Below are 27529 nucleotides of genomic sequence, written 5' to 3'. Positions count from 1 at the left end.
AGGAATACGCTTTGTCACGACTGAGCCCAACGGGTAAAGCTTAAGCCTAACATTGACGACACACGCTGTATATTGCGCAGGGCAAGTTATACGCTGAAAGGTGAAACGTTATGCGGAGCAAGAATGCATTGCATGTTAGGTATTGTAGGGTGAAACGCCACGCTAAGGAAACGACATCAGACCTGCTAAATAAATGCAGCCGTTGCTAAAGTTATGCCCCAAAACTACTTTGCTGGCTACGCAACGATGAGCTGAAGGTGTCTACCTCGGCCAAACGTCTAATTTCCTGCTCTAGATATGGGAAGATAAATGACACTTGTATACACAACCTCCCGCGTGCAGCGTGCACAAGAACACGCATTTGAAGCGATAAATAAATCTGCTGCTCACGGCCAGAAGGAGGAGGAGGAGGGGGGCAGAAACAGAGGATTAAGGCAGGTGTGTTCAGTGTGTAAATGCAGTGTGAAATACAGTGTGTAGCGTCTAGCCAGTGTGTAAATATGGGCTGGCTAGCCTGCACTTGGGAAAGGGGGAAATGTAGTGATAGGTCATAGAATAAGAGACGAGATCTTAAAAAGAGAGAAAAAAAAAACGCAAGAGGTGAAAGAAGGTGATAACAGAACGCTCTACAGCGCTCTACAACTCTTAGAGTGTCCATATGTAGAGGACCAATGCTTACAAGGCCTGAACCCTAAATGTGATAAAACCCTGAACAATCTCGGATATCTAATTTGTTCATTACGAGTTGCGCGAATGCAAACAAAATTACTAATATACGAAATTACTCGTAGGTCTTGTTTGTAAATCGTACAATGCTTCTGGAAAACAAAATGGAATCGATAAAAAAAGAACAAGTTTATTCTTTTTTACTACTGACACTGTGATAAAAGCTTCTCGCCATCTCTCCTCTTTCTAAAAGATACAACATTGAGACCATGAACCTTATGAACTATCTCGTCAACTTATCCCGATAGGCCTGCCGAACAACTACTTAAGACCTGGTAAATTCTCGTCCACCAGAAACAGTCACCTACAAAACTTTTACGTCTTTCCTTCTTTCCGGACATGCCTATTTAAGTGCAGGCTTTTCCCCCCGGACCATAGAACCATGGAGTTTAATACGTGACATTTGCTCATTACCCGTACAAGAATTTTATTATGCCACAAAATATCCTCCGTTATTTGTACTTTCAACCATAAAGTTTCCTTGCATGTTTATTTGCTTTGGCACTGTTCCTTTGTGCTATGTGTCAGCTTCTGAGATGGCCATGATAAAGGGTTGCAGTATGTCAAAAAAATAATCCATAATAAATAATCCCTTAGGCATAATAAGAGCCCATTAGTGCGCGAAGCATTCCGAGTGGTTTGAGGGAAACGACAGCACGTGGCATTATTTCGACGCAGGCTCTGGATGGCTACGGTAGATGCCATTGTGTTGGCCTGCGAAATAATTTCGTGCACATGGCTTTCTTTATCGTGCTCAAGAAATCTCATTACACGGGACCTTCTGCATTCCGTCGCCATTGAAACGTAGCTGCCGTGGCTGGGAATTGAATTTACATTTTCGCTTCCCTCTCTAGAAGAACTCTGTGGATGCAGAGATAGCGCCTCGTACAAAAAAAAATAGTTTGCATTCGGAAAAGCAAGTTGTCGAGGGCGCCTAAATCCAATATTGGCTCGTCTGTCCCAAGAACGCGCAAGCACCGGCAAAGGCCGAGATTATTTCTGAAGCTTCGTGGAGGGAAGAAATAATTATAAATCTGAATAATACGTTTCTCTAGCTTTCCCACTTTCTCGGTATATGTGGATGTTGTTTCGCACCCGAAACCAAAAGAAGGTGGCAACGAAACACATAGCGTCGAAATATCTTAACGCGTTAAGGGCTCCGTGTCACAGAAAATCCGGCGTCGGCGTCGGTGTCGGCATCGGTGTCGGCTTCGGCGTCCGTAGGCACCCCTGGCGGAGAAATTCATCCCAAATCACCCCGACCACATACTCCCTCCGCGTGGCGCAAGGGGTTAGTGGACAAAAATTGAATTTCTCAAAGTGAAATACGTCAAAAAAATCGTAAATAATACGACTTAACTATAACCTACAGACATGATAGCGTCGGATCGTAATTTGAATATACGAGAAAAAAGACTGATAAGCAGCCAGGGATCTTTGAATGCTATCGCGTTCCACTCTTAAAGGCGATGCTTAAGCGTCCTCCGATTCTGATGGTGCGTGGCACAAACAAGCTAAGCTCACGCAACAACTTTTTGTATGCTAGACAAAAGCGACCGAGTGGCACACAACACGCTTTTCATATTGCAATACGGTGCCTGCATATGGTGATACTTGCTGGAGCCTACAATGTGTCACGCTTCAAAAGTGTCGCGTGAAAACGTGCGAAAGTGTCGCGCTGGTGACCCACCAACAGCGGAGCCTGTGTGTTTGTGTGCGCGTGTGTATGTGCGCGCGTGTAAGTGCTTGCTTGCGCAAGTACTTAAGTACGAATAATCCGATGAACGCACCGACGACGATATAAACTGTGCACGCTGCCGGTCAGCAGCACTAACGCGTATAGGAAGGTAACTGACTGCTCGGGGCTCTGCAGAAGCTCCCGTTCCGCTTATGTAAGTGAATGGGATTCCCCTCATCTCCGTGTGCAGGTCTGCGGAAAAACCCTCCTGCGCCGGAACTCCCAGAGCACATCGACCTCTGTCGCCCCATGAGACCCGCAGATGAGCGCTCCCACGCCTACTACACGGGCCGCGTCGGCCGCCGAGGGGCGCTCTTCGAGAATGGAGATGCTGACAGCCGCAGCGGGAAAGGCGAGTAGTTTCACACACCGCTTTTCCCAGAGCATGACTTGGCGCTTTTTAAGGGGCACCTAAATACACATTTCTGCATTCTACTCCAACCGTAATGCGGCCGCAGCCTCCTGGAATCGAACCCCACGACTTTCTCTTGAACAGCATCACCGTGTACTGCCACTGAAGAGTCACCACTGTGGGGCCCTGACGTCAGAACTGCAGTGACTTCTATGCCCAATGTAATATTGTGCATATTATTATTCATATTGTTGTGCGGTTTACTTACCCAGGTGATAATTGGAAACGGCGAGCGTCAGGCAGGCAAAAACCGAGCAAGCACAAGCGCCAGTAACGTGGCTAGCACCGACACTGTGGCTTGCGCCTTATTCTTCCGCTGCAGGACAAACTTGTACGACCACCACACATTCACAAAGATGAAAATAAGCAGGCATGGCAACTGTCGCTTGCAGGGAACGCTGTACGCTCTCCTTCTCGAAGAAGAGAGGAAATGCAAAAGAAATAGAGACGGAATGGGACACCATATGCAGGGTTAGCGATCACTGACACCCGTCATGTGTTTACAGGTGCACTAAACACTCGCTACCCGAGAACACTTGCGCGCAATGAGTCACAGAGCAGCGAAAAAAAAAAAAAAAATCCGCCTCCACTCCACCCTGTGAAATTGGATGTACAGCGAAGCTGGTGCGGTCGTTAGACATGTACCACCACCACAACCGACGTATGTCACGGCGCCCACACACCTGTGCGGAAGGTGCTGCATACATCCTCACTCTTCTAGGCCGTCCGCCAAGGGCAAGTGCCTTTAAAATAATGTTTAAAAATAAATTGCCTCAGAAAATGTGTAAAATGCGACTTGAATACAAGCTGCAGACATGATAGCTTCGGATTGTTATTTCGAATATACGAGCAAACATGAATTTCTTACGCGGAGACTCAAACACAAACCCGTTTTCCAGCTGCCGTATTTTTTTTTATTTTTTTTTGAGTGAGCCCGCCACAAAAAATCCCGACCAACTAGAGGCTAGCAGCGTTGCCGTAAACTATGAAAGCGGAGACCAAGGTCCGCTCTCGCCGTCAGTGCGCATTCGCGGAACAAAGCGAAATTACCGCTTAAGTGCAAATGCTTTAAAGCCATACACTGCTGCGTGTTGGGCGATTGCATTCCTTACGTTAAGGGAATTCAGCCGCGTAGGCACTAGCCATGGGCGCGCACGTTAACTCTCGCCTTCTCAGCGGAACGCTAAAATTCTGCGCCTAAGAAAAGGCATTCCTGCCGCTATACTACGATCTTGCCTCTCTCGCTCTTTTCTCAGCGGATGCTCCGGATCGCAGGGTGAGCGCGTTCTTAACGCCACGCGACGCGACGCTGCACACGAGACCTCGAGGGAGAGGAGGGTTGCAGCAACTGCGCGAGAACTGAGAGCGCGGCGTTTCCCGCGAATTTCGTCCGCCCGCGCAATAATGCGGAGAATCGGCTTGTTCCTCGGGCCGCGTCGTCCCAAGCGCTCGCATCGCTCCCTCCGATGTCTCTTGCATGGCGCTTCGCTCTACTGGCGGGGTTTCGTAAGCGCTACCAACTGAGGAACGAGGCGCAAAGGATAATAAAGAAAAAAAAAAGGAACGAAAGAGGATTGAAAGGATAGGAGCTGACAATTCGTCGCTCCTCCAAACTGTTGTGAGTTCGAGTTTTTTTTTTCTTTTTTTTGTCACGTTGGACCAGGAAATTTCGTCGGAACGCGTGAAAGAAATTCAATTTGTCTAGCTTTTAGGTTTGGAGTTGAATAACGTGGAGAAGCTGAGAGAAAGAGGCAGACATGGTGGCGAAGGAAGAAGCAAGAGCGAGGGAGATAAAAAGCCAGGCGTTAAGAAAACATCAAGTGGGAAATGGCAGCGACGCGTGGCTGCTTGAAGAAGGAGGAACTGAAAATTAAGCGCAACCCTACGGCACAATAATTACGAACTTAAGCGAAGAAGAAGGACATTTTGCCCATAGTTGAACAAACGTTTAGCAAACGGCACGTATTAGACAGTGGATAGCTTATTATCTGAATTGTTCCCTCGTGCTTTGGCTTGTTATATTGATATCCATTTGCAACTAAGAAACAATCGATAATTTCATGGCGACCACAGCAAGTTTTTCGCATAACACCACACAGAATCTATTGATTTTCGGTGGTTCGCTGAGGTTCCCAGACGCGCATCGATAGTTACGTGAGAGTACCTCTTGAACTTATCGAAGCCTAGCTGCCATTCTGCGCATATGTCGTAAATTACGTGCTCATACTAAAGGACGCAGTCCTTGAACTTACTCTGTGATAACAGTTTACTTATTAGTTAGCTTTTACGTGTTGGTAAAGGTATACTAGCTGTAAGATATGATGAGTTCTGCTAAGTTAGGCGGAGAGCCACCATACAGGCCGGTATACACAGTTACGTTGTGTAATGGTAGACTACATTAACAGTTATTTCTCTAAAAGAATTAAGACATCAATTGTTCGTCTTCTTGCACATATTGTTGTTCTGGTTCTTTTGAAATGACATACATTCTTGGGCTGCCGTGTTTCCTTGTGTTTTCGTGTTTCTGGGGCTCTTGTGTACGATCACACGAGCGTTGTGCTTTGAACAAGTTATTCAAGAGAGACCTCATTTGAAGCTGCCCAAGAACATTTTATTTAAACATTTATAATGTCTGCACATTTATGTTTTGTGCACGCGAGCTTTAGGAGTAGTGCCCCTGTTTTTGTTTTCCATTGATGAGCACTATGAGCTTAATTATCACATGAGAGAAGGGGAGACGTCCGTGCCATATTTAGGCACCAACCTGTCCTTAAACACAGTTAAACTGAATGATTAAAAGAAGACGGTGTCTTTTTCCTTCTTATTCTATGGTGCGTTGCTTCCCGGGCTGTGCAAATTATATGTTTCACTGCCATCTAGACCTCTAAATTTAATCTAATTGAAGGAAAATGTCTGCCAAATGTACGACAGGGGGCAGTTATTGTGTTTGGCTTTGTAATCCTACTTAGTTTAAAGCAACTGCTAAGATCTATTCCAAAACCTTATTTTTTTTTTTAGTATAAGTAGCATCTGCCATGAGCGACAAAGGTACCGGTAAGGTTTCTTTCGCTATGCAAAGCATTCTGTTTAGGTGGTGAATTTACTCTGCTTTCTCTTGTTCTTGTTTGTTGCAACACGCTGGCTTTGACGTTCTATGTATTAGGATTCTCCCTTACAACATCACATACACTTCCAACTTTTCCGCTACCAACACTCTCAGAAGCCAGAGGTGTGATATGTAGGTAATACAAGTTTGCGCTTACGGATAATGTGGCCAAGCTTAGGCACAGGTGGCATTACCGCTAATTGGGAACGCACACGAAACAACTAAATGCTTTTTTTTTTATTTGTTCGTTTTGTGTAGGAGATTGGGGAAGGAATAGGAGGTAACGACAGAGTTGTAGCACCAGTTACATGCTTACATTCGCAGCGGCGTTCTGTACGATCAGCACGCGTGGAAGCCTAGTTCCAAAAATAAGTGAGGAAAACAAAGGAACACAAGCGTAAGAGATTTCGAAGAGACCATTTTTCAACCGTTCCCGTTGTTTCCGCGCGTCACTGTTAGTATTGTAGAAAAAAAGAAACGAGATCCCGCCGACTTGGTCAGCGAAACGCCATTAACGGGGGAGCCTTCGCGATGCCCTCGCAGGACTGAACCAACCTCCTTGTCCCGTTCTTGTTTGAAGCTTGTCTCACCCTTGCCCCCCCCCCCCCCCCCCCCCCCCCTCCTTCTCCAATGGTGGTCGCTTTCTCCGAAAAGAATGCACTGTGCAAAAAAATAGCTTATGCTGTTTGGGTACTTTGCTGCCGTTTTGTTTCTTCTTGGTGCAGCCTCGATCGAAGGCAGCCCGATGAGAAGCGAGCGAGTGTGTGGTGTGGCAACGGATATGAAACGAGAGATTCCTTGCTCGGCTCGGGCGTCGACACGGGCGGTTGAAATATGGAGTGAAGGCGGGACAGAGGCGCCACTTCTTACTCTGAAAAGTTGACTTTCAGAACGTGCGTATACCGCATTGCGAGACTTTTTTAAATTTAATATATATATATATATATATATATATATATATATATATATATATATATATATATATATATATGAAAAGTTGACTTTCAAAACGTGCGTATACCGCATTGCGAGACATTTTTTAATTTCACACATATATATATATATATATATAATAAAGGATGCTGGTCACGTTCTACTCCTGGTGTGACGTTCTGAACTGAAAGTTGCTCACCCATAACGCCCACGTTGCTGCTGACGTGCTTCAGGCGCCTAGAAAGGAAAGTGCCTTTAGTACACAGAATGTGTGCGTGCTTTACCTGAAAAACGTTTCTGTGCTATAGAATCCACGGAAACGTTTTACGATACCATCTGCAAAATGTTAACCAATTGCGCAATATAACAGCAAAGAGCCACTTTTCTTCTTTTTTTTTCTTAATATTGAACGCAGATACTGGAATATATGTGAAGTGATTCTTTCGTGCAAAGGTAAGGAAATGCTTAAAAACTCAATGCGATGCGTAAAATTGCATTTCTTTTAATCCTACGCAACATGTGATCTCATATGCAATATGGATGTGCAGAGTGCAGGTGGCAACTTTCATCCCATGCAATGTTTTTGTGCGTGTACTGCACCATTCACAGGCTATGCCCAAATGCACGCACCAGGTCAGGCGCATGCGCAGTGCAATGGGATGGATAGTTGCGCTAGTTGGTATTTCATTACAGGGAAACCAAGAGCGCAGGAAAAACGTGACTCGAACAGGATGACGCAAACAGGAGCTCGCTCCCAACTTGAGCCGTGAATGAGCGCCTGCTTGCGTCATCTTCTTCGTGTCCCGTTGCTCCTGCACTCTGGTGTTCCGATAACAGTGCCCAGTGCTAGTTATAAAGTGCGATGAAGACACGAGGACTGAGGCAATGTATGATGCTCGTCCAGGGAAGAATTTGAAGTGTATGCGCAGAGAAGTGCCACACACATCGAAATGAATTTAGGAATCCTCTCCCGTTGGCACAGTGTCACACACCCATTCTGTACGGCTGGCGAAAAATGAACACAGACCCAGTGGCATAATCGCATTGAACCCAAAAATAATATAACCCTAATATAAGAAAATTACGAAGATAAAAAAAACCCCGTTGAATATCATGATCTATTATTAAGAGGCATGTGGGCTTTAAAGATACCCGTGAGCCGACATAATCTGTAACTGTTTTCAGTCGTTATTCACGTAGAACAGAGTTGCACTCACTGGCACTACATAGTCGGTCCTGAAGACTGGATTGCGTTTATATGAGGCGAGAAACCTGCAACCGACAACCAGCTACCGAGAACCGCTGACCACCGACCCTCGTAAAAACGTGGTGTGTTTGGCACAGAATGATTCGATTTAAAACGAAATGACAATGAAAGTTCGAGACGTAGTCACCTAACTGTGATGACGGCTACTGCATTGTACGGGTAGTAATTTCAAAAGTTATGAGATAAAAAAATAGACATATTGGAGTTCTTTCATCCTACTTTGATTTGTTGAGTATCTCTATTTTTGTATTTGCATAACTAAATTCGCGCCAACGAAGGCAAGAGTTGGCTTGAGCACTTTTATTCTCTACTGACTAACGTCTAGTACTACCGGAAGACCTCTACCGGGAAACGTAATGAAACATGAGCGCAGGCTTGGGCCTCCGAAATCTCTGGTTTGCAGCCACGCGTCGCACCTGGAATTACGGAGGCAGTTTTACAGCTGGCTATACTAATTTGCCCCGCGCTTCCTCATTTCTCTGCTAATGTAACACACATAAACGAACACGTGCGCATTGGTTATCAAAGACAAATAGAGGGAAGACTGTCACCTCATGAGTTACTTCCAATCGACCTCGCTAGGATAAACCGATCTTTATTATGATTCATTTCAATAATTATGGGCATATAATTCCTTTCACGTATGCAAGCCTACTGGCTCTAGAATTTGAGATGTAGAATTATGCTGAATTACATGTCATTCATGTGCACTATTTTATTTATTTATTTTTTATTCTATTTATTTATTTGTTTACTTTCTGCGTTCATTCCTTCATTCTTTATCTTTTTAGCGGCATGAGAACAGTACGAGTCTTAGTGAGGTTAGATCACTGATTGACAAGGCTTCAGTTGCCACCATTATCTGTATTGTGGAATTTGCCCCGAATCCTTTGCGAGTGTCAAGAAATGCATAAAATCTGTGCGCTTCCAATTGATCCCACTTCCCTGTCTTCATGGTGGTACTCGTAAATTTGTCTTCTATATGAAAAGTAGGATTCACTGGGTTTTTAGGTGGAGAGGTTGAAAGCACTTGCTTCTTGCTACTCCAATTCACTTCCATGGCTAACGCTCTGGGAGCGATGAAAATTACACTTTTGTACTCAGCAGGAAGAGAACTAATGCAGGAATGAAATTGTTGTTCCTCTCGACATTAATTGTGAAAAAGCTGGCTCTGCCGCAAGGTTATAACTACCAAGGTAGTGCACGCTTTACAGGAGAACCAAGTGCGTGCGTAGGGTTGGCCGCAAGTAAACGGGTATAGGAGGAGTAATTTACTACCCTACACCAGCACCCCAGTAAGCAAACTGTATGTTCGTTATTACTCTTTTGTAGTGAGCAATTATGCAGCAGGAAGAAAGACGCTGACCAAGGAAGAAAATTGGTGACCTTTTTGGCATTCTTATGCGAAAGCTTGCTCTGCCACATAAACACAGTTATAAAGGTGGTGCACTCTTTACAGGAGAAACAAATTTGTGTACTTTGGGTTCACGATTGAGTTGAAATGTAGACGGGCATTTAACGAGCAATTGGTCGGCAGAAAAATTCGTCGGCCCTTCCACTCCGTGAAGATTGGTGATAAGCATTAATGTGATATCGCCATCACAACAAATGTAGGGTATACGTACCCGTTCACAGTGCTCAACGCAGACAGTTTTACTTTGACTAAAGATTCCTTACATGTACAGCGAACTCTAAGTTCACCAAGGTCTTCTCCACTAGTAGCGTAATGTTCATTCAACACTGTTCGTTGGAGCGGATCGCACTGATGAGGGACAAGTTGTTGTCGAACCACAAACGCTTGCGTTCGATGTCTCGAGTTTGCTCGGCGGCGTGATCAGCCGCATCCGCCCGCCATTGCCGCTTGCGATTCTTCAATACTAAATTGCTTCAAAATTAAATCTGTCCTTCATGCAAGACAATGACTGGCTCATACCCCCTTAAGCAATGGCTCATACCCCCGTAAACGCGGCCTCCCCATTACGACGACAGAAGTGAAATTCTACGCTGGAAGGATGAGCGGCAACGGAGCCCCTGTGAAAAATGACGACGACGACGAACGCGGGAGCAATGGCACGAGCGCGTTCGCGCGTTTGCGCAGAGGAGCGCCAACGTGCCAACTGTGGAAGAGGACAATGATGCTCGAGATATTGCCGATAATGATAGTTGCTGCGAACAGACACGGACGTTCAGGCTAGACATAGACAAGCTTCGCTTATAAAAAGCTGGATCTGCCGCATTATTATAAGTATCAAGGTAGTGCACTCTTTACAGGAGGAACAAGTGCGCGCTTTGGGTTGGCTGCATGAATATAACGCAAGTAAACGGTATAGGAGGAATAATTTACTACCCTATGCCAGCACACCCGTAAACAAACGGTACGTTCGTTATTACTCTTTTGTAGTGAACAATTATGCAGCAGGAAGAAAGGCGCTGATCCAGGAAGAAAATTGCTGACCTTTTTGGCATTCTTATGTGAAGCTTGCTCTGCCACATAAACAGTGTTACAAAGGTGGTGCACTCTTTACAGGAGAAACAAGTGTGTGCTTTGGGTTGACGATTGAGTTGAAATGTAAACGGGCATTGAATGAGCAATTGTTTAGAAGCACATCAGCGCATCACCCAGAAAACTGTTTTTTCACTATAACTCTGTTGTATTGCAACAACCGTTTGGTCGGACGAAAGGTGGCCATATTAAATTGGCGATTGATGAAACCAACTTTATTTTGGAGAAGGGATCCAGCCGGGAGTGTTAAAAAAAGCGTCTCAAGTAAGCCAGAAATAATTGTTGAGGTGCGGCGTTACATGGTCCGTTTACCTTTAAATGGCCACAGGACGGAAAGCAGTGACACAGCACTGTATAAAGTGTGAATCACCAGCAGGTATAATTGATCTATGACCTGAGTATGACCTTCCCAAAGAACACACGGCACCTCCGCCGTAGCTTAGTGACTTTATGGCGTTGTGCTGAGAATGAGGTCGCAGATTTGATCCCGGCAACGGCTGCCACATTTAGATAAAATGAAATGCAAAACGCTGGCATATTGAAATTTAGGTGCATGGTAACGCATCCCAGGTGGTCAAAATTAATCCGATGTTCCCTACTATGGCGTTCCTCAAATCTCGGCGTGATTTTGCTGCGTAAAACCTCAGAGTAATATATATATATATATATATATATATATATATAATAAACCTCCCAAGACCTCTTGTGCCATACGTTGCGCGTTACATTCAACGTTTTTTCGAAATTCCATTGGAAGTCATTACGCAATACATTTATTCTAAATATGAAGTACGGTGCCTGTGTACCTGTAGAGAAGTAGCCTACTCCTATATTTGTCCTCCGCTTTCAAGAAATTTGACTCTCAATTGATCTAGATCTCTGTGTCGTCCCAGACGGCTGAAAGCAACCTTGAAGTGTGTTTCGAAATCACTAAGACTGTGTGAAAATACCGGACGTGGCAGCAACATGGCAATGTACTCCACGTAGTTCCATCTTCATCTCTGCGTTTAAGCAATGAAATCAGTTTTTACCATAGCAAACATGAGGGGATGATGGAGATAGTTACTTTTTTCGTGTACATGGGGACGTAGCTTTTGGCATCTAACCGTGCTATTTAAATTCTAAAAAAAAATGTTTTTTCAGGCTCATAACATAACAGTAAACAATAAAAAGAACTCTTTGAAACGCGATTATATCTCACAGTTGTGTTCGGGTCTCAGGAGGTTATATATTTCGGGCACATTGTGTTTTCTTAAGTTCTAGCCAAATCATGGTGAATGAGTGTTTTTACCTTACGCTCTCATATTAATGCTGCTGCCGTGGCCTGAATTGGAGCCCGCGACCCAGTGCACATGAGGTGAACAACACAGTAGGCGCTCAACTACCGTGACGGGTTAGATAAGCACTTAAAAATGTACTACATTCGAAAAAGATTACGACCTGAAATAGCTCCGTCAGCATTCTTTGTTCTGCTGTTGTATAACCGTTAGACAAAAACAATTCAATATTGGAGTAGCAGGAAAATAAAGTTGCTATCTCTGCCTCTTACAAACTGATTATCATTAACGGCTACGCTGTCACGTAGCATTGTAATCAGAATTTGGCCTTTTTTTCATAAATTTAGACAAGTTGCTTTGTCACGCAGTTAAACAAAGAACGTCTAGATTAAATAATTGTCTGTGACGTCACCGTAAAATATTGGCTGTATGGTTCAGGCTCGCATGCAAATCTACGACTGATTTCATTAGGCTGGCGTTTCGTTATGGTGACTAACTGAGCGTGAAGCTGATAAGATAACAAAAACAGAGAGAAAAAATAACGATTCAGCATTGGTACGTACGGCCCTGCAAGAAAGTACTAAAAAAAGTGAACGAAGGCGCGGTTAAAACACACACGTACACACTCGCACACACGCACGCACGCACACACTCGCATCCAGGCTTTCTTTCTCCGTGGTATCATCTCCGCTCATCCAATGTTTTCAAACAGCGAGCCATTCCCTTGAGGTCTTACCGCTTCACAGTGCACGCTCCCTCGTGAGCTCTATCGAAACCAAGCTCCCGGCAGCATTGCAGGTCAGATGAAAATGCCAAATGGAGCTTGCGAGAAAGACCACAACCTTGTCAAGGGACGCTGAGAGTGCTTTCTACGCTATAAACATTTTTCACCGCCCTCCCTGATCCCAATCTCCCCTGCTATCTACTCTTTCCCCACTCATCGCGCTGAGCGGCTTTTAGGGTTATTTTTTATTCTTATTTTCTCAGCCCCCTTCAAACCCCGTCCCCACTAGTTTGGTGTTGTCACGTGCGCCTTTGCTCGTACGAGAACTCATATGGGGCAGCGCGTGGGCCGGTCGTTGCGGTGTCGTTCACATCAGGGCACGCGTAAATGATAACGACCCCAGGGGCGTCCAAACGACCGGTCATTTGTAACGCTTTTTTTCCCCTTTCGACACCCGCACGGTGCCTTGTGCGTTCTCCCGCGCACTCATGACCAGAAACGCGGGTCCCTGCGGCCAGAGCCCCGAGCGACGACTTGAGCCCACGAGGCAAGGCACTCGTCCTCTCTTGCTGTTTGAAAATTTCCTCCCTTGTCAGCATGATTCAGAACGTGCACGGTGGGATAAAGCTCGTGCCTGGCCCAAAACAGCGCGTTCGCCGTTCTCCCTGGCGTCAAAGCATATACAGGGTGTCCCAAGTATCATATACGAAACTTTAAAGGATATGAAAATGCCCCGTAGTGTTGTTTGCCGTCGCTTGGAGATAGATTGTCTTTTGCATTCCGCTTAATTACGTAATTAGTCTTGGTTAATTAATCAACTTCTGAATTACTAGAATTAGATGAAAAGTGTCAATGGGCAGATTGTAGAGCAACATGAAAAACTCCCGATACAGCTTTCTGTTGCTCAATACATGCTACATAAAAGTGTTTTTGAGCGTGAAAGAAGCCCGCGAATACACGCAAAATTGTCGCGCGACTCGCCACTCGAGGCACTTTGCGTGCATTCGCGGGCTTCTTCGTGGCTCGTGTGGGGCTTCATCTCTGTCTCGGGCGGCTGCTCTGAAATAAAAGCATCGCATAAGTCGACGTCTCACAATATCAGGCAGAGCGTGCCCAATGTTCTATTACCAAAGAAAAGAAAACTGTCTACAACGTTGTTTTTAAGCTGAAAAGTTCATTGATTTAGGCTGTGAGAGCTCCGGGTTCGTGAATCTTCTTTTCGCATGTTGCATAGCGACGGTTAAGCTTTGATACCATGAAGTAACGTAGATTTTGGCCAGTAGCCGGCTGCTCCTATATGAGTTCGTGTAGCAAGTGACTCTTGAATTTAAGTGACATTGCACAATCGCCACTATTGCCTTTAGTAGCGTTGTCTAACACTTCCAGTGCTATCTAGTACACATAAGCAAATGTTCTAGAAAGGAGATGGGGAAACAACAGCCTTGTTATTGTATTTAAGTAATCGCTCAATTTTTGACCGCGTAATTTAAAATAAGTCCTTTCTGCATGACCCGTTGTTTACTTGTAGAATTCTTTATTGATTGCCTTCATCCTTTATGGCCTGTTTCACTCATTGTGTTTCTTCGTACGATTGTGGTTAACAAAATTTGGATACCCTTAATGTTCTCGCCCATTTGTGTGTTATGTTATATGCATAGTTTCCGCTTTATGCGTTTTATTTATTCCAAGTAACAATTTTGATTGTCCTTGTTCATTATTATTGCACCCTGTACGTTTTTTTTTTCTGCTTTTCCTATCTCGACTGCGCGTTTCACAGCTGCCGTTATCTGTCTGGCGATCTGTTCACCTTATCCCGCTCTTTGTGCCGCCTTCGTTGCTGGCTGATAACAGTTCCAGGCTTCACTGCCTTCGCTATCTTTCCGGTTCCCTGCCCTCAGCAATCTTTCCTTGTTGTCCTCACTTTCACTTTTCTCCCTGTCTTCCGACGCCTGAGCGCCGTGGGTCTTTCCTTAATTTTTTTTTCTTCCCTCGGATTTATCTTACTTCCGGCTGGCGTGGTGCTCTCTTAATTTTGGCCAGGCCACGTGGGAGGGGGCGAGGCACCAAATGTGATTACAACACGCCCTAGCGTCATCTTTATTTTATTTTTCTCTAGGAGAATCTCTCTTCATTCCCACAGCGTGTATCCGCTACGCCTTTCCTTTATTTCATCTTCGTGCGACCCTTTCTCAACAAAAGACGAGCAGCACTGCAAGAGGTGCGGCTAGGCGTCAGCAGACAAGAGTGCTGGCCGCGCACATTTCTACACAAGACAACCTTTCATCAGTGCACCCAAAATGTATATACGCTTGCCCACAAGAGACACTTGCTGCGCATTGGGTCGTAGTTCATGCTTTACGGTTATACAGTCGATTGACTGTTGGTGCGAATGACGTCATGAGTGAACAGAACGGCTATGTAGAGAGTGAAAGGCATTGAGCGCGATATGTCAAAGGCGTGCGGCAGAGCCAGGTTAGAGTTCCAGGAGAACAGAGAAGGAGAACTACACTTTGCTGACTCATTCGTATTAGGACTATTAGGCGTTCTATTACTCGTAATAGAACGCGAATCGTTGCGTAGCGACAACCAAAGCATTCATTAAAGTACTTGTACGTTCGACGACTGCTGAGCTCGAGGTCGCGGGTTCAATTTGCAGCCACTGTGGACGCAACCCTACACAAACGGAAGGCATAAGAGTCCCGTGGGGTTACGTTGTTAGGTGACTTAATTTCACCTTTTTGAACAAAACAATGCGGTCTCCTCTAAACTCATTGAAACGTCTTAGTTACAAGGAACAACCATGCTGCTTAAACTTTTTCTTTTGTCACCATAGTATTGTTTCTTCGTTTCAATATACAGCTTTGTTTTAGAATTCAATGGCGCCTTATTTGAGGCAGCAGTAAGTCTGAAGGCTTGCATTGAAGACTTCAGTTTTCGTATCTCGGCAACAACCACATGTTAGTTACGTGTTGTTACTTGGCATATGGTGGTTACATGCGTAGACCACCTCAAATATCCTACTTTTCTGCCAAGTAACTTCTTTTTCATTCAGTGGTGTCTTCTATGTGTCTCTAACAGCGTTTTCAATGCTATCACAATTTTTTTCGAGAAACAAACTTCTGTGCTAGAAATCGTTAGGGCCGCAGAAGTTATAATGATACCCTTGTACAGCTAAGATTAGGCCGCATCGCCTGGTCGGGCAATACCTTCCGGCTCACTTTTGTTACCACAGCCGCCACACAGCTTTCCTTTCGGTGTACGGTATTCTCTAGTGCACTATACTAACGTTGTTTTGCTCGCGTCCAGCGAAGTAAACGAAAGAAGTAAAACAAAATGGCCCGCAGTTGTGTTCACCTCGTGATGAAATCTTTTGCCTTTTTCAACCCAGACACTTTTATCCCGTTCTCAGCGTGGCAGGTTGTTGCGTGGTGCTTGCTTATCAAGGTTCGTCTTCTTTTTTTCCCCCTTTTCTCTAGCTTGCTTGTGTACGTCTTGTAAAAGCTGAAGGCTGACAGTGCCGTCGCGAGCACCGCTGCGTGTGCGGAAAAATAAATACGGGTATAAACCTGCGTTTATTCTTATCCTTTCCCATTGCATCTCATTCGTCACGCTTGCCTTAACTTGCGCGCCTTCTTGGGACGTGTGCGCATTAACGCTGCTCGGCTGGAGCAACACCCGAGGCAGCTTTTATTCACCATCGTGTAGCAATAGAAGCATTGATAGCGAGCTATAATTTGTTTTCTTTTTTTTGTGTTTTCTTGACGTCATCACGAAGGCGTAAAACTTCAGCACAACACAGTCGCATCACCATGAAATTTTTTCGTGTTGGATGCCAAGGATAATCAGCGGAGGCCTTCCCAAACTAGTTGATCGAGAGAAATTGTTTGTGTTTTTGTTCTTTTTTCTCCGTGAAAATTTCTAGTAGTTTAGTTGTTTTTGATATTGTGGTGACTACAGGTGCATGCAAAGAAAAGTGCGACACGTATCAAGCATCATTTAAGGAATCTGTATGTACTTTTTCAGTCACAGTGGGACGTGCCCGTTCGGAAGCATTGGTTAAGAACGGGCACAACAGTAGTGACCCATACCGAATGGCTAAATCGAAGAAGATAATGTAACTCAAGGAATCTGTTAAAATACAATTCGCCATTTCGATTAACAGATCGGTGGGCTTGAAGTATATCTGTGAGCCCTCATTATACAGGGCGTCCCAACTATCATGCACAGAGATTAAAAAATATGCAAGTGCCACGCAACTGGACAGAATCAATTTAATGTTGTTCGCCGTCGCTTGGAGTTACTCAGATTATTTTTTTTTGCATTCTGCCTAATCACATAATTAGTCTTCATTAATAAATCAACTTCTAGAATATTATAATTAGATTAAAAGTGTCATTGAGAGAATTGTAGAGCAACATGAGAAACTCCCGATACAGCTTTCTGCTGCTCAATACGTTCTACATAAGAGTTTTTCTGAGTGTGAAAGAAGCCCGCGAATACACGCAAGATTTTCGCACGACTCTCCGCTCGAGGCACTTTGCAAGCCTCGAGCCAAAATAGCCAAGGCTGTAACAAGGCCAAGTGGTCAACAAGGAGTTTATGAGCCATATGTCTTCTCTAAACTCATTTCCTAAGGGACGGTACTGCTCGCGCAAGGATGCATGTGTTACAGATAACTTCTGTGCCCGACTCGAGTTTAAGACCTCAAGGAAAGAATATTTCGAATGCGCAATATGCAACATATCGTGCAGCTTGTTTTTGTGAACGTTGGGAGTCTCCAGTAGAATGCGCGCAAGAACTCTACATACGCCGCTGTAAGCCCCCAGAGAGCGTATACGTTGCTTTGCTATATCGCTGAAATCGGCTAAGGGTATGGCTTTGAGGTCTTGATTGAAATGCGGCCTCGGCAAACATTTACTACTTTTTTTGTTCGTCGTTGTGCACACGCCAGCAAGCTTACGCATCGCATTCGAATACAACATAACAAGGTCGATTCCTACTAGTCCCAGGGAAATTGCGGACGCGGCGAAAATTCAATCCGCCTTATAAACCCGGTGATGCGAGAGCAAGTTATAAGAACGGTTGGATTGTTTTATGCAAAGAGACGGCAACTTGACCTTTCTGCGAGACGGATAAGGGAACTGGTATAGACGTGTCTAGTATACTCGCATGCGCTGACTATCTACTAGAGACACTCTTGTAATTGCCTCGCGACTTGGCATCCCGAACAGCTGCAAACCTGCCGCTGGTTAAGTGGCGCATATTTTGCGGTTATGATTTGTGGAAGCACGAATGTAGTCAGTAGTATGCGAGATGAGAGCGCATTCGGTTATTTTTTACTTTGGTACCTTGTTTAAAATACTCTAAACAGTGAATAGCAAACGTTTGAGGAGGAATTTTTATCGAAGTCAGTCTAAACTTTGTCCGGAGGAGTTCTATGCACTAAGGATAGGATCGTTCGAGAGTCAAAGGAATCACGCCCCCAAAATTGAGTTTCGGAAAAGCACTTCGCAAAAAGCTTATGCGTGCGCCACGTCTTCGTCGGTGAGATGAATCGGGATGATGCAGCTTCACGGCCGCGGAGTCGTTATTGACGGATGAGAATACGCCGGGCGAGTATATCCCGTCTGAGAGATTCACTCCTCTCCAACGGTGTGCAGGCGCTCTTGTTTTGCATCGTTTTCTTCTACGTCGTTACTCCCGGCGAGCGTTCTCCACGAGAATGTGGTGCTTGAATTCCCTAGCGCATATCTGTCTTCATGCGCGAGAAGTCTGTCTTTGCGTCTTGAACACAATAGCCCGACCTTCTGCACGAAACGAAATAATGCATTCTTTTCGTTGCGGCTTTTTTCGAAGCCTTCTTTCTCTACTTCGTTCTTTTTCTATTCGCTCGAATGCAGAGGCAGCCGTTTGTGGCGGAGCATTCTTTATTCAGCCATATAAGAAATGAAGCATTCGTAGGGTCCTTGCGGTGACGCTGCCGGCTTTTTACTGTCCAATAATGGCGTCCCTGTTGAATTTCCGCTGACAGATTGCCGGGTGTCAAGGTAAACGCATATCGTAACGCTGTGGGCACTCGGAGTTGAGAAACTGGAAGATTTGGCGCAAATATTTTTGAGGCAGTCTGCGAGCGTTTTGGTTTGCTCCGATAAAACACGAACGATGATAGATGAAGAAGATGTGGTCATTCGCGGAGACTCCATAGGTGCATGCGAATACCAGCTCGGAATTCAAGAGTCGTACTTACATGCGCAGCAGTGAAAACACTTTGTGCTAGGCATAAAAAGAAAAAAAAGTGCGTAGGTAGCTCAGCATGCGAAACGCCATAGCAACAGGGACTGTATTTTGTAACTTTCAGGTTTTATATTTCCTTTTTCTGTTTTCTTGACCTTCCTATTGAATCGGACGTGGTTCGGATGCCGCCGCACCTTTGTAGGGGCTAAGATAGGACCATCGGCTCGACGCATTAGCAGGAAAGAAAGGAAAGTGATACGGAACGTTGGGAAATACGCTTCCAGTTTTGTTTTTCGAAACGAAACTACTGTGGCGCAGTTTCGGTTGCCTTTGATACATGGTGAAGGTTATTCTGCGGCTAGCTGAGGGTGGCTAAAAAGGAGGCCGGGATAGTGACGGACTTTATTTCACAACGCCGTGCCGTTTTCTGTTAGGCAGGGCGTTTTAAGTCAAGATTTCACGCAATTTGTCCGATAGGGCTTGTTAGATGGATTTAAAAAAAAGACTTGCCATCGCGGCACTGCGAAAGTGGATGTCCGGCGTAGCTATTGCAAAATCACCATTACAACTGCTGATGCAATGCTTTATTGATTATTCGGATGCTTGTTTCGAGCTTGTTCTTTATTAAAACGTGGGGTGTTCTGTGTGTTGTATAGGGGATTTCAACGAATGTACGCACTGTTCGCTTCACTTTGCTGAGCGTTTGTAGCCTTAGCCTTACGGCGTTATGATCCATTGCTTAAAAGGGATATGAGCCATTGCATTTTTGCTTGCTGACCGGGATATGAGCCACTGCTGATGATGATAGATGATTGTTTTGAGCTTCTTCTTTATTGAAACGTACGCTGTTCTGTACTTTGTGTGCGTGATTCCAATGAAGGCGAAATGCGAAAACACCCGTGTACTTAGATTTAGGTGCACGTTAAAGAACCCCAGGTGGTCCAAATTTCCGGAGTCGCCCACTACGGCGTGCCTCATAATCAGAACTGGTTTTGGCACGTAAAACCCCATAATTTAATTTTAATTTTTTTTTATTCCAATGAATGCATGCACTGTTTGCTTCACTTTGCTGAATGCTTGTAGCCCCTGCATTACGAGGGGGATGAGCCGTTGCTTGCTCAGGGTGGTATGAGCTATTGCTGATGATGATAACTTTTGCTCAAGGACAGGACACGAAAAATGCCGACCACCGAGAGGCTAAGAATTTCGCTGTGAAACAGAACGACTATTGTTTGTATGATGCTTCTTGCGCCAAGTTAATCTGTTCGTCTCCATAAAGTGAAGCGACCTCATACGTTTACATATGGAGAGATAATGAAAAACAGAAAAGCACGAAACACCACCTACGGCTGCAGGTCGACGTGACTTGGCGCCATTAATTTTTTTCGTTTCTTTTAAAGAAGGAGTTTGTTTTATCCCCCTATGTTCGACTGGGTTAATATTTTATCCCCCTATGCGACTGGGTTAATATTAGCGCTGAGTAATTATCTATTTTTTCCATTATTTGCTTTTTACATGTCACTTGTCGTTCGAATCAAGCTTAGCGGCCATGGCACAAGCCTACACGGTATTGCACGGTGCTGCGTGTGTGCTAGCCGCTGAGGACTGGACATAATTTTGCGAGCATAAAACGCCGACAAGCATATCATACGCGTAATAAATAAATTATCATTCATTCATTCATTCATTCATTCATTCATTCATTCATTCATTCATTCATTCATTCATTCATTCATTCATTCATTCATTCATTCATTCATTCATTCATTGACAGAGCTTAACGTTCCGCGGCAACACACAGGCCGTTGTGGGAGGCTGGGGATCAATGTTTGCCATATGTGGCGCTTTAAAATGCACGAAAAGCACAGTAAACGAGCGTTATTGCAGCCAAATCCTATCGACATGCAGCCGCCGTGACAGGGAGTCGAACTCGCGACCTCGTTCTCAGCAGCTGAACGTCATAGCGACTGAGCCACCGCGACCGGTAGATTACGCAGTTTATATTGGGAAATAACGAGAGAACCCAGAATATGAATACAAGAAAAAAAAATAAAGCAGAAGGCTTGCGAAGACTGCTGTTGTGCTTTTCGCGCAGCGAAAGAAAATTTCGATGAGCAGGGCAGTCGTTCTCGGACGTTGCAGTTTTCTGCGTTGCTTCTTGTTCCCGTGTCGCCTTGTTCTCTCGGCTCTCAGGCGCTCCTATCGTGGCAACATTATTATTGCTTGGCTGCGGCGGTGGTATTGATTCCGAGAGTTTACGGCCGTTTCTCGGGCGTGCCACTTTTAACTTCCGAGCGCGTGTGTATCTTTGTACCGTCGTGGGCTGCGCCGGGGAATCGATCCCGGGATAAACTGTCTCTGTTTCGGAATTGAGTTTCGCGTCTGCTAAGAGGAGAGCTGACGAAAAACTAAAATTCCTCCGACTTCGCTGGCTTGATAGTGTGACTTCTTCTTTTTCGGTAACACCAGCGGTATATAGCTTGTTCATTTGTTTTTGCTTTTTCTATAGCTTATAGCCAATCCCAGCGCGTAACACGAACTTTCGTATGGTAGTTTCTCCCCTCCCGATGCCTTCGATAGCGATGGAGCAGTCTGCGCGGGTTATAATCGATAGGCTGTATTTTCGAAGCACGTTTAAGTCGTCAAGCATGAAATGTTCCCACGTGGGGCTCGCATATTGTGCATGGGCCAACCGCGTCGGGACGTTAGCCCAATATATTGTGACTCAGTCGTACCATTCCTGGTGCAACAGCATTTACTATAGACAGCTTCGGCACCTCTATTGTAATGTCCATCAGGACTCACCTGAATTTGGGGGGCAAGGTCACCCGTAAACGGATCTGTGAGAGTGAGTGAGTACGAACTTTATTTAGGTCCCGAGGAGAAAGAATTAAAGCGGGGCCGGAGGCCCTCGCCAATCAATTCGGTGGCTCCACCCAGGTCGGGGCCGGTAGACAGAGTCCTTCGGCGACGGCCCGGGTCCTCTGGACAGCCTTGAGCTCTAGCGTCTAGCGTCTAGCGGCCGTCATCATCTTCATGGGTCGCCTTTTATTTATGGCGCGCTCAGGTGCAGGTGCAAAGAACAAGGAACCGTTCAGGCCGATGGCAGGAGCAGAAGGAACTATATTTTTCTTCTTCCATTTCTCTAACCTCCCAGCACGCAGCACGAGGAACGAGGCACACGCGCATACAAGCACCTGAGCGCGCCATAAATAAAAGGCGAGCGATGAAGATGATGATGGCCGCTAGAAGCGCGTTTTCAACGATATAGTGTTCTCAACCCCGGATGAAGCTAGGTCGACCCCCCAGTTAATCGGCCGCATGTCAGTTCAGAAAACGTACTCAGAATAACCATGGAATGTTGGAATCTACTTGAATGGGCAACGAAGCTACGGAGGAAACATAATAACGGTTTCTTAGGAATAAAACCGCGAGTTTGCACCCATTTGCAAGTTAGCATCCAAGCGAATGCGAAACGAAGTCACAAGAGCAACCCATTCGCAGTTCCTGAAAAAGCTTCGCAACTGAAGAACCTTTCGTACTGGCCAGGACATGAGACCCGACAAGAACGCCTTTGCAGAGCTCTCACCCACCGAACTGAGCTAGCAAAAAAGCGGGTCACTGCCAGTGCGATGGCGAATTAATCAGTAAGCGGTGTTACCACTTTCGAAATAGGTATGTATGTGCTTTTTCGTTGTTTGTGAGCGCATCGCCGCGCATCACGGCTGAACAATGAAGCACTCCTCTGGCGTGATAAATATATATATGGCTAGTATGCGCATAACAAAGGCCGTATAACCAAGTTTTAAATCGCATAGGGCATCACTAGAGGCAGATGCAGGTGACACACATGACTGGTGCACATGACTGTGCAAACAGCGTGATTGCCTTGACGTCGGAGACTCATGCCACAAGTGGCTCTCTCTCTCTCTCTCTCTATCTTGCTGTTCCCAAAATTTGCTTGATCTTTCTTAACTCTCGCTCCTGCATTCATCCATTGTTCTCCTCCTCATTACCCCTTCTCCGTAGTTGAGCATCACGGTGTCGAGCATACTCCGGCAAACCGCTCTGCTTTTCGATAAGCATTGCTTTCTCTCCCGCCATCTTGTCGTGATTGGAGACACGTCGAATTTCGCTCGCCGTATCGAGGCTGTCCGAAGTCTCGTCCATTCACTTACGCCGACCGACGCTACGCGCATAATCATTGTCCAATGGGTGTCGATACAGCGAGATCTGGGCTATCTTTATTGGTGTACTGGAAACTCCTTGTAAGTGCTGCGGATGCCAACCTTGTTCCCTGGCGATGGCTCTGAAGCTCGCGGCAGCAGTGACTGATGTTTATGATGCAATGATAAGCTGCTGATAGTTTTTGTGTGCGATAGAATTGCCATTCATTCACTTACCAATGCACGCAGCGTCCGGCAGATGCCGTGTCGCCGCTAATTAACGATACACTAAACAATTGGTCGTGGGAGGCGCGACTCTCCGAACTGGACTTGGGAAGCCAATTGGCGACCCTTGACCAGGCCCGGCGCGCCGCAATAGCCAGTGGGGCCCTGGAAGAGGGGCTCCACCCACAGTAACCAAGCACGATCTTTATTTAAATAAAGTCGTTTCTCTCTCTCTCATTCATTCATTCATTCAGTCAAACACCACTGAAGAAAACGATTGCCTCACTACTTGTATTTTTACCTACCTGGTTGAAATACCATTTTTTTTTCTTGCGACTGATTAACGGGGCGAGTTGGTTCTTACAAAGTAGCTTGTTGATCTTGCAGTGCACTTTCCCTGGCTCATACCCGCATACGGTGGTTTTATTATCGTTAATCGTGACGTAACAGACGAGCATGTGATGTTATTGATCTCATGAGCTATCAGTCATGTTAGTCATACATTCGTACCCTTCCATGCCAATTTTTGGTATATACCAAGTGAACGAGACGCGAGATTTCGATAGGTTTATTTCCACCGGAGGGTTTCAGTGGTCGGACCACCAATGTTTCAGTCTAGGCATATACAGGTTCGCTGTAAAAAGAACTCGGGGGTTATGTTTTAATCTTGACAATACAGACCGCTTTTTACTGCGCTGAAACGAAGACAGAGAGAGCAGCTTTTTCCTTTTTGCAGGAACATGTGCTTGTGCTTCGTGCCTCAACTTTTTTCACTTATGTACCTATGCGTGCTCTTAACAGCCTAGTATTGAATCTTTGTTGGCACCTGCCAACAAAGATTCTTGTGAAAGTGTATATCGTAGCTGTTGCATTTTGTGACGCAGGCCATAATTTCACCTGCTGAATAAATAAACTGCTGTAGTGAAAAATTACCACAATTCTAATGTCATTCACTGTCTTCATTGTGCTTCAGAATAGGAGCATACCAAGGCGGTTTGGTGCATAGCAACCCTAAAGTAAGCGCTTCGCAACGGGACGGCGCGTATATAGTATTTCAGCACTGTACTTTTACAAACTGTATTAAAATTAGGCTCGCGCGCATTACGTTTATTGTCGCCATTGGAGCATTGCTCTCCCTTTTTGACTGCATCCCTTGATTTTTCAACTCTTACCGCGCCGCCCCATACGACTGTCTCCGGTGGCCACTCTGAGCAGCTTTGTGGGAACTCGACCGATCAGGCACGGAGCTGCAATCACCGAGACAACATTCACGCAGGTCGATAATTCTCCGTCGGGCCTTGAGTTTACGCTATACCGGCAGACAGCCGCCATTGAGCAGTCGGCCAGCGGCAATATTGGTAGGCGACGTGGGCGTACAACTAGGCTCTACCGATTCTGGGCAAACACAGAACGCTCAGCAACCTACGGGCTACCCCCGAACCCCGGCCTTCCGCACAAAGAAAGAATAATCAAAATAAATCAAGTACGCAAACAATTGGGATCAACGATGGTCATTGAAGGCCACTGCCCCGCGGACAGCTCGAAATGAGAGCCGAGTCGCTATCAATCGACCCTAACTGTGTATTTACGGTTCGGCGTAGGGCGCCTTGGAAGTATTTTCGGCTGCTTAGTGCGTTTACTTTCTTTATTTTTTTTGGCTTCTAGCGCTCTATTTAACTGCCTGAGGCCGTCGTAAGGTGTCTGGGAGGAACGATTTGAGTATTTGTGCAGCTGCGCTCCATAGAGGGCGCTATCTCTGCGGTGGAAGCGGGAGCCCTTGGTGCGCTGTCTGCACTCCTATAACAGCTGTGCCAAAAATAAACGTGACGATGAGCAACTAATAATAAGCGACTTTAAGTTGGGTGTTCAGTGTTTATACGAGAACACGTTGAAACCTGTGGCCGACCCTACTGCCAGGTGGAGCACGCCTACTCTTTGAAAGGCTGGGTACACATAGAGTCATGCATTCTCAAACGAATAATTCTGGGGAGATGATACAAGTGAGTGGACGGGTATAATATTCCTCCGACAAGCCACATGTGGTGCTGGAATGCCCAGGGCACGCGACATTTTGCAAGCACGAACTCCGCACATCACCACAACACGTTACTCACGAAATCAAGCAGGGGCGCATTGATTCAAATCTCCGTTGAATGAGTGGCGTCAGTGGTTCAGGGGCTTTGAAGCTTACGCGGCTGTGTCTTCCTCGAACGGCACCCACTAAAACGAACATCCCGTGCTCTAGAGGGAGAGAAAGGTAAAAGAAAAACAGGTAGGGTAACCAGAAATTATCTCCGGTTGGCTACCCTGTACCTGGGGAGGGGTGAAGGGATGCGATAGGTGAGAGATAGAAAACGAATTAAAAGAATAAAAAAATAATATGATAGACGGGGAGAAAGGATGTATAGAAAGGTAGGGAGGTTAAGCAGACGTATTGGGACGTTGGGGAATTGGGATAGAAAGTAAGGAAAGTAAACACAGTAAACCACCTGCACTATCCAGCGGTACCCGGTAGCGTTCTGTAAGTAATATGTGCCGGCCTGTAGCCCTTAGGAACTTGAACAGCGCAGGTATAGCCTTCTACGCAGAGTTCATTTGGTAGCACTGACCTAGAAATTTCTGTTCTGATAAGCAAGCTCTGCGTACATCACTTGCCTACTGGCACCTGAGTTGTGAACATTTTTATATTTTCCGCAATTTTTAGAAATCGACAGTTGCACATAGCATAATCGTTGTCCTTGAGCTGGGTTATTTGAGGAGGCGGATATTAGTAGCGCGATAAATCAAAACACATATTCAACTAATTAACAAGCATTCACTAATTAACTTATTAATTCATTAATTACTTTACGGCACATATTGCCATTTACGAATTGTAGTCGGTGAGTTTGCAAGACGTATTCACTTGTAATGAATTCCCAGGACGACCCCAGTTTCGCGATATTATTTCCAAAATTGTGGGACGAGATGCATGGACGTTCCAGTTGCTTTAGTGCGTCAGTGCATAAGAGAGCGTTTTACTAAAAAAGTTTCAATGGAACAACAGTGCATTCTTACGGTGAGTTTGATGGCGCATATCTCCAAGCTAACTTGAGTCGGTAAATTATTTCCAAGTGGATACGCCTTGCTAGCTCACCAGCTACATTTAGTATATTGCAATATGTGTCGTAACTTAATTAAGAAGCTAATTAGTGCATTTTCTAAATTAGTCAATTATGTGTTTCAATTATTTCTCGAGCAAGTGTTGTCTGTCTCCCTGAAAATACCAACTTAAGGACTAGAAATACGTTATCTGCAAGGAGGGATGTTTTAAAATTCCGGGAAACGTAAGAACGGTCACCCCATATATAGCGCAGGCAGACACACACGATGCGTGAATGTTCGTCACATCTGCGTGTTTCACACATGGTGCTTTCTGCCATTCCAACGAGGAAAGCATAGGAGTTTGTAAACGACACGCCGAGCCACAAACACTACGGCATGGTCTGTTCGCGTCGTGGTAATCCAAGTGGTAGACGCAGTTGGTAGTTGTAGATGTCACATCTATAGTACTTTCATAAATGCAAGACGACTCGTTGCCGCATATATATATATATATATATATATATATATATATATATATATATATATATATATATATATATATATATATATATATATACGACGCACGAGCTTTAGAACGCTGGAACTGCGCGGCTGACATGGCACCGCAGTTCGTCGACATATAAATAGTAAGGCACGAGCGGGCGAGCAGTTGGCGAGTCGCCGTGTGTAACTCCGTTTCCAGACACAGCGCTGTTCTGTGCACCTCGCCGGGTTTCCGCGCTTCATTTCGCGCCTCGACCGTGCCATCAACTTCTAGAATTGGAACTGCTATAGCCGCACAACTTGCAGTTCCGGCAGTGGGAGCCGCGTTTCTCCGGCACAGTTGCGTTGAGGTGCGAATAAGAGCCGCCGCTAGACGCGAAGGGAAAGCACGGGAGGAACGGGGGGTATAGGGAAGCTGAGATATAGGACTAGCGAAGCGAGGGGAGTAGTAGAAGTATGCGGCGTTTCATTAGAACAGACGTTAATTGGCGCCTGCCCAATTTTGGTCCGCGAGAGATGGTGGCCGACGCCGTTACTGCGCGCTGTATATCAGCGCTTTCGAGGTTCGTGAGCGGGCAGGTGCGGTGGGAGAAGTTGCGCTCGTTCTGCCGCGTGCGCTTGAGCTTGCTC

General features: G+C 45.5%; 1 protein-coding gene across 3 annotated transcripts in view; it reads left to right on the top strand.

Moving 5' to 3' along the window:
* Positions 1-27529, top strand: part of LOC119460887 (suppressor of lurcher protein 1) — a 485454-nt gene that overhangs the window by 66635 nt on the left and 391290 nt on the right. For all 3 annotated transcript variants that reach the window (XM_049655114.1, XM_049655115.1, XM_037722002.2), the window contains exon 2: positions 2655-2816. The gene's annotated coding sequence lies outside the window, so the exon portion shown is untranslated. The remainder of the gene's footprint in view (positions 1-2654; positions 2817-27529) is intronic.

This window comes from Dermacentor silvarum, chromosome 8 (genome assembly GCF_013339745.2).
Source record: "Dermacentor silvarum isolate Dsil-2018 chromosome 8, BIME_Dsil_1.4, whole genome shotgun sequence".
Taxonomy (NCBI): domain Eukaryota; kingdom Metazoa; phylum Arthropoda; class Arachnida; order Ixodida; family Ixodidae; genus Dermacentor; species Dermacentor silvarum.
This window is presented reverse-complemented; position numbering and strand designations above follow the sequence as displayed.